This window comes from Orycteropus afer, unplaced genomic scaffold, assembly GCF_000298275.1.
Source record: "Orycteropus afer afer isolate SDZICR_OR568_19922 unplaced genomic scaffold, OryAfe1.0 scaffold00011, whole genome shotgun sequence".
In the NCBI taxonomy this organism is placed as follows: domain Eukaryota; kingdom Metazoa; phylum Chordata; class Mammalia; order Tubulidentata; family Orycteropodidae; genus Orycteropus; species Orycteropus afer.
Window position 1 is genome coordinate 11,938,451 of NW_006921598.1, and position 10,363 is coordinate 11,948,813.

Here is a 10,363-nt window from a genome sequence, read left to right on the forward strand (position 1 = left end):
AAAGAACTGGAAAACTTGTTAATTATGCAAATAAGGTGTATGACACACTTGTGGGGGGTGTGACCATGCAAATAAGGTGTATGGAATCCTGATGAGAGGAATGATCAGTTTTCATTCATCCTGTTAGGCTTAAAATGAGCCATTCCAGAGGTGGAGAGGGGGACCTCACTACCACCAAGAAAGAAAAGCTAGAAGTGAAGTACATCCTTGGAATCTAGGATCCCTGCACCGTGAACCTCATAGACCCAGCAGACAGAGAGAGCTGTGATACCAGAGACAGCAAGGGATGGTAAGAAGTAGTGCCAGAGAAATGGTAACAGCAGAGACAGCAGAATCTGGAGATCGGTTTAAGATGGTGTAGTGGGCTTCCAAGCACATGAAGCAAGGCAGTTACAGTGGGTGAGCTGACTCCCAGGGTGAGAGAGCTGAGTGCCTTTGGCCAGGAGGCTGCCTGGAGGAGTGGAGATGCTCCTGGCACTTGTCCATAGAGCTAGGCTTGCTGATCCATAGAGCGAGAGCTGAGCACCTTCAGGTGGAGGCTTACTGTTGGAGTAGGATGTCCTCAGGCACTTAATCAGAAGCTAAAAAGGTTTGTAGTGCTTGGCTGAGCGGGGGACAGGACAGGCTGTCCCAAGAGGCACAAGAAGCACAAGGGACCAAGGGCTGAGAGTGTGAGAGGCTAAGAGCCAGGGAGAGGTCTACTTTTGGGAGTGGCCAATAAGCTGTCCTGACTGAAAAATTGTATCCTGAGTCATTTCTGATCCTGAATTGTAAGCTGTTACTTCCCTAATAAACTCCATAATTGTGAATATGATCTGTGAATTCTGTATGGCCATTGTAATGAATTTTTGAACTCAACAGAAAAGCAGAGAGTACAAAAGTAGAGGGATGGCTGGGATCAGAACTGGTAAAAAGATGCTGCCACCACACCATTTTTACATATTGTTGTCAACAGTACTTTCTCCACTTATAAAAAGAAAGATATGCTAACTGTAGAAAGTACAGAGGAATATAGCTTATATTATATTAACTAGAAGAAATTTTTTTAAACTGCAAGCACAGGCGCGGTATTTCTTCCAAATTTTGAATTCTGTTCACTGTTTTAATAATTCGAACACAGATGTAGAGCTGTGTATAATCTGCTCATATATGCAAAGGATATCTGCAGAAACAAAGACAAGAAACTGGAAACTTTGCTTCTGAGCAGAGGAATCGGAGGAGAAATCAGGTGTGGGAAGGAGTGTTTTGACAACTTTTTTTTTGTATTATTATTACTTTTGCCATATTATGCTATTTAAAAAAAAATGAAAGCACTATCAAACTTTAAAAACACCATGAAAAATTTCACATTGAATCAACCCCATATACCTAATGCTTCCTAACCCTTACATAGAAACAGGAAATAAAAATAAAACTCATTAGAAAATCATAAACCAGATGAAAATAATTTAATAAGAGCATGCAAGAAACATTTCTACTCAATCATGTATATAAAAAAAAGAAGGAAAAGAAGAATTGAAAGAAGGACAAATAAAGAAGAGAACAGAATAAAGGAGAATAATAAAATACCTGATTGAAGGGAACCAGTTGCTATCAAGTCAACTGTGATTCCTGTGACTCTGTGTGTGTCAGAGTCGAACTGTACTCCATGGAGTTTTTCTTGGCTCATTTTTTTAAAGTAGATTGCCAGACCTTTCTTATTAGGCTCCTTTATGTGGACTTAAACCTCTAGCTCTTTGGTTAGCCATCAAATGTATTAACTGCACTACCCAGGGTTTTAATTGATTGGAAGAGAGAGAGGAGGAAAACAATCTTTTCTCAATATTTCCATTCTCTGAAAACTATAAAGGCTCCAGATTTTCAAAATAAGTCCAATACATTGAAGATATACTGCCAGTCTTTTGAGATTCAAATATAGAAATTAATAAATAACAGTGACATCAAATGTGAACAGGAAAAGGTGGATGGGTAGGGTGGAGAAAGCACAGACAGGGATAATGGAAAACTGAAAAGATGTAAGAATGGAAAAAAAAAAAAAAATCCAACTTATCACAGATAACAATCTCAAAACAACTGCTTTCTGTGGTAAGTTTCTTTTACATTAAACAATACCTTTCTTTTGCATCTTTATTGAATCAAGATACACATTAATTTTGGAAAAGTCTAAATAGGCATGTGATTTATTTTTCTGTTTCCTACTGAAATAATGTTATAAGCCTGGAAATGCTTTATATCTGCTGTCTGAAATCTGTGGCTCTTCAGTTTTAAGTAAACATCAGGTACTTAGCTAATTAAATATGATACTCTTAGGGTCTTGTTTATAGGAAAGTGTTGTCTTTCAGGATGTTGCATGTAAGGCTTGATAACATCACATAGAAAATGACAGTGTACTCTCTTTTCATAGGATGACCTTGTGATCACCACTGCCTGAAAATGGCTCAAAACAAAAAATGGTCTAAGTGATGAAACAAGATAAGATCAAATTGATGCCATGGTGATTACACCAAGTACCATTCAATCTTGAATGGAATTTACTGTTAATCTCCAGGCTTAGATGCAGGTGGGAACATACTGTTTTTATTACTTGGCTGGTATAAAAGGTAGGTGAGGACTGTATGAACTACAGTTACTGAGAATCACAAGACGAAACTAGAATCCCTATTCAGATTCACTGTCAGCTGCCCTGAACACATCCTGCAAGAAGTCCAGAGGAAGGTAAAATGAATGAAAAGTTTTTTTTTTTAATATTTTAATTAAGGAATGAAACATTTGAGCATATAGAAGAACTTTCAGAGTCTATGCATAAACTTCGTAAGAAGAGACAAGAGATATTTGCTCATTTTCTTTCCAGCATGCATGATTAAATTGGGAGGAACTCCAAATAACTGTGGTCTGTGATCACAGGCTAAGATATTATATAACAGAAGCCAGAAACCAAACTTCTGAATGCTTGAATGCTTGACATTATCTAAAAATTTTTTCTCAGGAATTATTGATTGTCATTTGAAAGACATTCTTTTGAGTGGTCTCTAGGGATCAGGCAAAGAGGGTAGACATTAAGTGTTCAATAATTTTTATTATCATTTTTAAAATGATGCATAACTATATCTTCAAGCTGTCCATTAATAAAGCCGCTCATCTGTTCGGCCAAATGACTGTAACTTCTGGTATCTTTTGAACAGATAGTTTCATGTAGACTTGAGTAGTCACGGTGGAATTTATCGAACATTTCCATTTTTTTTTTCTTTCACAGAATACTACAAAATTAGGGTTAACGTTATTTCTATAAGTATTATTAATGACTTTTCACCGTTAAATGACTTGCCCAAGTCTGATTCGTTTCTTCCAGTGAAAAAAATCTCTGGAAACTTTTGCTGACCTTAGAAGGAGCCTTTGTGGTGCAAACAGTTAAGTGGTTGGCTGCTGAAAAGGCTGTCTTTTCAAATCCACCCAGTAGCTCGGTCAGAGAAAGACCTGGTGATTTGCTCCCATAAAGACTTCAGGCAAGAAAACCCTATGGTGCGGTTTTATTCTATCACATTGGGTCACTATGAGTTGAAATTGGCTTAATGACACCTAACAACAACAGTTACATTTAAATCCACACTAGTTGTAATGCCAGCTGGTTGTGAAATTAAAGACCATAAAAGTACTCTTTCCCCTTTTTATGAGTGTTGAACAACAGGATTTGGGCACACGGGAAGAACTACAGAATGCAGAAACTCTTTCATTCTCTTAGGGACCTTTTTTTTTTTTTTTTTAATGTCTGAAAATTAGCCAGCAAATTAGGCTCTTACCTATTTTTTTTTTTAGTTCCACAATCCTTCCACACTTTGAAGTAAGATATTTTGCATGAGAAGAGAGGATTTTTCTAAGTTACTGATGATGTCTTTTAAATAATTACTTTAGCTAACTGGTAGCATAGTGGCTAAGGCACTTGACTGCTAACCAGAAGGCTGGCGGTTCAAACCCATCAGCCACTCCTCGGAAGGAAGACGGGGCAATCTACTTCCGTAGTGATACTGCCTCGGAAACCCAAGGAGGGGTCGCTATGAGTCGGGTCCGACTCGATGGCACATAACAACAACAACAACAACACCAGTTTAATAGTTCACAAAATCTGTTGTCCAAATTGCATTGTAATACTTTGCTATAGTCTTGAATTTTTTTTTAACGTGAAGATCACCATTTACGAAAATTTTATGTTTTCACTGCAACTTTAACTTTGGTTTTCTTGTTTCTTTTCTTTGTTTCTTGCAGTAATTGAGTCAGTGAAATTTTAAGTGAGTCATACTTCTTACTGTTTCCTGCTGGAAGGGTGGCATGTGAAAAAATGTTAGAAAAGCAATGGATGATGTTCCAGAACAGATTCTCAGTTTCATTGTGTAGTTCTTTTTAATGTGGGTCTCAAATTTACATGAAAACGCAAAGTAAGAGCTGGAAAATAGAAAGAGCAAAATTAGAAGGTAATGCACGTCTTGTTTAAAAGCAGATCAAGGTAATTTGCTTCCACGAAAAGAAAACGTACAGGAATATTTCCATTGAGAACAGCATGGTTTGTAGCACCAAGCTTCCATTTTTGTGGATTATGAATCTTAAAGCAGTTTGCATTCAGCTTATGATACTTGCAAATTCTGGTTCTGGTGTAACATTTCAGCAGCAGTCATTGTAATATTGTACAAAGTAACCCAGTAATTCCTTGGTTCATCAGACTCAGAGATAACATTACAGAAATGCTCCAGGATCATCAGTACTTTGGGGACTATGAGAGAAAGGGCTGAGGCTAGGGGAGTAATTAAGAGAAAAATTCAGCATTGAATCAGGAAAGACAACTGTAATAGCATGATCTATGTGTGAATCAAAGTCATAAAGAAGGAAATGGCTTAACTACTACTTCTAGCCTATGTGGGTAGCACAGGTGGAAGAGCTCTGTTATAGGATTAGGTCATGTTCTTGGTGACTGGTAAATCTCTTTAATTCTCTAAAGTGCAGTGTTCTCATCTATGAAATAGTATTTCTCTAAAAGAAGTGCAAAGAGAAGCAAACAAGGAAATGTATGTGAAAGCTAATACTTCTCTCCTTCTGGCCATCCCCTATCCATCAGAATCTGCTCCTTATAATGTCATCAGGTAAAAAATTCCTGTGCTATGCCTCTTTATCCAAAGGAAATAACTTTCTTAAGTCACAACCTAAGAAGGTGCTGTCAAATAAATATGTAAACTGAAAAATTAGATGGGCAAGTTCTGTTTAAGCTTGTGCATAATAATGTTGCTCTCAAAAAAAGATGTCAGTGTCTTATTTAGGGACATGGCATCTGAAAAAAAATATTTAAAAACCTCATTTGAAAATACCAAGAGTTGAAGGCAGTATAATGAGGTGTGGTTCAGAGCCTGGATTTCAGAATTATAAAGAGATCTTTTTAAATCTTGGCTCTGCCAGTGCTTGACTTTGTTACTTCACTTCCAGAATTTCTTTATCTGGAAAGATGAGAATAAAAATTCATAGGGTGGTCATTAGTATTTAATGTATTTGTGTATACAAGGTTCCCAGAAAATATCTAGCACACACAAGTGCTCTAGTAACAGTAGGTATCATTTTTAAAGTAGGAGATACTATTACCACCAAATCCATTATTACAGATACTATGTAGAATGCTAACTCCAAAATTCTTTCACACTTTGCTGCATTTGCTCAAATAGATTAAATCAATAGATGTTATATAAATAATACAGGGAGAAAGTAGAGAGGTAAGATTATAGTTCTATATCTAAAACCTTGGAGGAAAAATCCTTGTTAAATGAGACAGCAGTTGTTCTAGTTATCTATTGCTGCATAGCAAACTACCTGAAAACTTAATAAGTAAACAACACTGTTATTATCAAGGTTCTGTAGGTAGACTGGTCTCAGCAGGGTTATTAATCTGGGTCTCCCATGCAATTCGTAAGGAAGATGGGGCAATCTACTTCCATAGTGATACTGCCTTGGAAACCCAAGGAGGGGTCGCTATGAGTCAGGTTCGACTCGACGGCACATAACAACAACAACAACCCATGTAATTGCAGTCAGATAGTGGTTATGGCTAGAGCCATCTGAAGGTCTTCACTCACATGTCCCATTATTTCTTAGACACATGCCTCTGCATATGGCCTAGCCTCCTCATCCTATGATGGCTTCAGGGTCATTGCACTTCTTACACAGCAGCAGGCTTTGAAAAGAAGCAGAAACTGCCAGGTCAGTTAAGGAATATGTCCAGGACTGACCTACTGTCACTCCTGCCCTATTCTATTTGTTTAAATAGTCACAGAGCCTTCCTAGATCTAATGGGATACAAAGGTAGACAACACCTTTTGATGTGAGAGTGTCAGGATGACATTGCAGAAGAGCATGCAAGCTGAGAGCTGTTCTTGCAGCCATTTTGGGGAAATACAACTTGTCAGAGCAGTGAAGACGTAGGGGTGTTGAACAACAAAGGGGATTGTCTTTGAGGCTCCTCTGGTCTATTTTTATCATAGAAAAATTAGCTTATAAACAAGGTGCCAGGATTGATGAATCAGTACTGGGCTGTCTAGTACTGAAAGAATTTAGGCAAATGAACTTTTTTTTTTGGTATAGGCTTTACTACTCTTAAATGAGAGAAATAATATTTCATGTCAGAAGATTGTACAAAATATATTTCAAATAAACATAACAAAGATAATGCACAAATTCAAAAAGTATAGGAAAGATTCTTAAAATACTATAATAAATAGTGTTCCACATAAACTTTTCTGGCCTTTGGATCTTTTAGTTTTTGTGAAATAAATCGATATTGCAGTGTTTTATTTCTGATAGTATTTATCATTGCAGTAATGTTGATTCAAAAGTTTTGGTGTATTTAAATGTAACAAACATTTGGAATTCTCATTTGAAACAATATTTTATGGTGCAGAGTTTTTCACATCAATGTTTGTTATAGATTTTTTGCAATATAGATTTTGTACTTAGAAAATTAAAAAACTGCTGATGTATTAGGAACATCAGAAGGGTAATGGAAGAATCAAGATTTTAATTACATCATTATGTTACCATTGTAAAGCATCTTTGAACAACAATTAAAGTGGAAAGTGTACATCTTATTATAAGTCTCTTAAATTTAGTCAATTAAGAAAAAAATCCTCAAAACATAATTGTTACAAGAATGGTTATAAAGGAATTGAAATTGTTTTTATAATGCTTTGTGCATTATAGCAACTTCCTTCTAAATATTGTTCTTTTTTATTTTGAAAGGAAATCTGAAAGTTCATCCTTCGTTTTATTCTTCTTTACAGAAACCCCTGTTTTCATACAGCTTTACAGACTATGCTGTATATTTCTTTTGTCCACAGGCCCCCATTTTTATTTATTTACTTTCCCTTTCATCTGGAAAACCAGTTGGCACTCTTAATTTTGTGGAGGTAAAAATCACTGTGAAGTGATTGGCAAACAGAAATCCCATCCCCACTACTACTATGTAACTGGATGATTTTACTTGGCTTTATTTTCCTTGGGGGGATAACGGGCATCTGGGGTATACTGTATTTGCCACCCCTATCTACTGAGAAAATCATGAGAACTACTGAACAAATGCCAAAACAATAAAATATACATTCACCACTGTCTTTCCATTAAGTATTTATTCTTTTTATTCTCATTAGTTTTTCATCTATTCTTTTTTTTGCCCACCAAATGTCTGAATGTCCACATATGATTTTATTACTGCATTTATCACTTTAACTCACAATTATTTGTCTTAGTGTCTAAGGCTCTCAATGTTCTCTGAGCTCCTCGTTGTTGTTGTTATGTGCTGTCGAGTCAAACCCGACTCATAGCGACCCCTCCTTGGGTTTCCAAGGCAATATCACTACAGAAGTAGGATTGCCCAACCTTCCTTCCGAGGAGTGGCTGGTGGGTTTGAACCGCCAGCCGTCTGGTTAGCAGGTAAGTGTCTTAGCCACTATGCTACTGAGCTCCTCAGATGGCAGGATATCTTACTCATATTTCTGTACTCATAGGTGATACAGTACCTGGCGTGTAGCAGTTACTTATTTCAAAGTCCTTAAATCTCCCAAGCATTCAATCTGAACCTTAAATTTTGCACTTTACAACATATGAATTCCTATCATACTGTCTAAAATTCATCTTTTTATAAAATAGAGTAAATGTTAATTACCTTGTTAAAGAATGGATGAGGGGAGTTAAGGCAGGTATAGGGATATTAACCAGTCTCTCCCTTTTCCCCAGACCTTAAGCCATTCCTTGTCACCATCTTTAGATAAAACTGTCAGTGAATGTGTTAATAACTGTATGTACATTACTCTAGTACCCAGGACAAATGTTGAGGTAATGATGTTTTCTTGGAAGAACTGGAGAGCCCAGAGGATAGAGGTTGCGTGACTGGAGCATGGAACAATGAAAGACTCTTACTACTGGTCCTGGGATTGAGAGCAGGTTATAAGAATAAGATAGAAACTCACTCACTGAAAGTAGACCACAGGAGGAAGGCAAACTAGTAGCTAGAGCATTCACAGCCGAATTTCCTGACCACTGAATCCAGACTTAAAATTCCTCTACTTGGAGACAGAGATGGTCACTTGGCAGGAGGTGGGTGAGCCAGCAGAGAGGCTCAGGAGCCTTCTCATGGGGAAGTTGGTGGGATGAAAGAGTCAAGACATTATACTTTCTTTTGAGATTTTCCACCTTCAGTCTTTCACTAACACAACTATTAATTATCTTCTCTGGACCAGGCAGAATGCTAGTTAACACTTACAGACCTATCCTTTGTTTAATCAACAATCACTGAATATTTATTTCATGGCAGGCAATGTACTGGGGATTAAAGACTCTACCCTTAAGGAGTTCTTTTCACCAGTTATTTATTTAGTCAAGGCTGAATTGGTTAGATGGGACTAAGGAGGTGAAGCCTTAGATTAACCCTCTAAAAGTCAGTTAGATTTAATCTGTTTCATTAACATAGAATTATGCTTCTAAACCTAGCCAGTCATCTCAAAAGTGTATGTTATGAGTCAGTTGGGTTTCCTGGTGTGAGGATATAGATGAGTCACTCCAGCTATCATCACTACTAGAAAAACAAGAAACTTTTTATTATCTGGCAGTGAGAGATCAATGGCAATGTCTTTGCAAGTAAAGGGCAAGATGTCACATTGTTCTAAGCACTTGTCATCTTTTTGGAACAATCTTTTATACACGTACATACAAACACACACACACATATATAGCTTGTGTGGTATACTGGTAGAGTGTTCACCTATTTCATATATCAGTTAAATATACATCTCAATAAATAATGTAATGATAATACATATTAAATAATAATAGTAAATTATGGCAAAAATAGTCTTTATACTTTTAAGAATGTGACCTTTTTTTTTAAGAGTTATATTGTGTCATGAGACTAAATTTATGCACATAAGTATTTTGATATAAATTAAGAGACACATAATTTAAACCCTGCAGCTCCTATATATACCTTTTGTTAATATTTTCTTTTGAATTCCTCTTTTATATTCTAGCATATAATGACTCCTTCCTGTGGCATATTCAATGCTTACAGACTCATACATTATCTAGCTACAGATTACATAGTTAAGTGAGAACATACTGTCTCTAATGAAATTATCATCTGAAAATATTTAATTTTATTTATATTTATTCTAAGTTGCCAATCAAGGGCTATCTTTTTCCTCAGTATGAATGATAGCTCCACTTTTGAAAACAGGTATTACTTCTTTCTAACATCCCAGTTCAATCTAATTGTATTGAGCAAGATGCACAAGGCTTTTTGTTAGGGGGTGATGGATTAGAGAGTTTGAGTCTCTACCTTCAGATGGATAAAGGGATAAACATGCTTATAACTGGCTAGAGTTCAAGACAGACTGTGGGACTTGATCTAATAATTAAAAGCAAAATGATGAGTAAATGCAGTGGAGAGAGTTACCTGTTCTGGCTTTGGAGATGGGTGAAGCCTTTACTGTGGAGCTCGCAGTTGGGGAGCTCCTTAACGACTCAGATGGATGGACTGGGAAGGGAAAGAAAGGCCTTTCAGGCCAAGGGGAGAAAATACTTGTTTTTTTAGAATAGTATTATCCTGGTGTGGTGGGTGGCAGGAGGGAAGTACATGTTGAGTGGGTTTGAGATGTAGGATCTTTTGTAAGACAGATATTTTTAATATTAATGAGGCCCACTTTATCATTTTTCATTTTATGGATTGTGCTTTTGGTGTCAAGTCTAAAAACCCTATGCTTAGACCTAGGTCCTGCAAATGTTTTCCCTAAATAAATTATAGTTTTACATGTAAGTGTATATGACCAATTTTGAGTTAATTTTT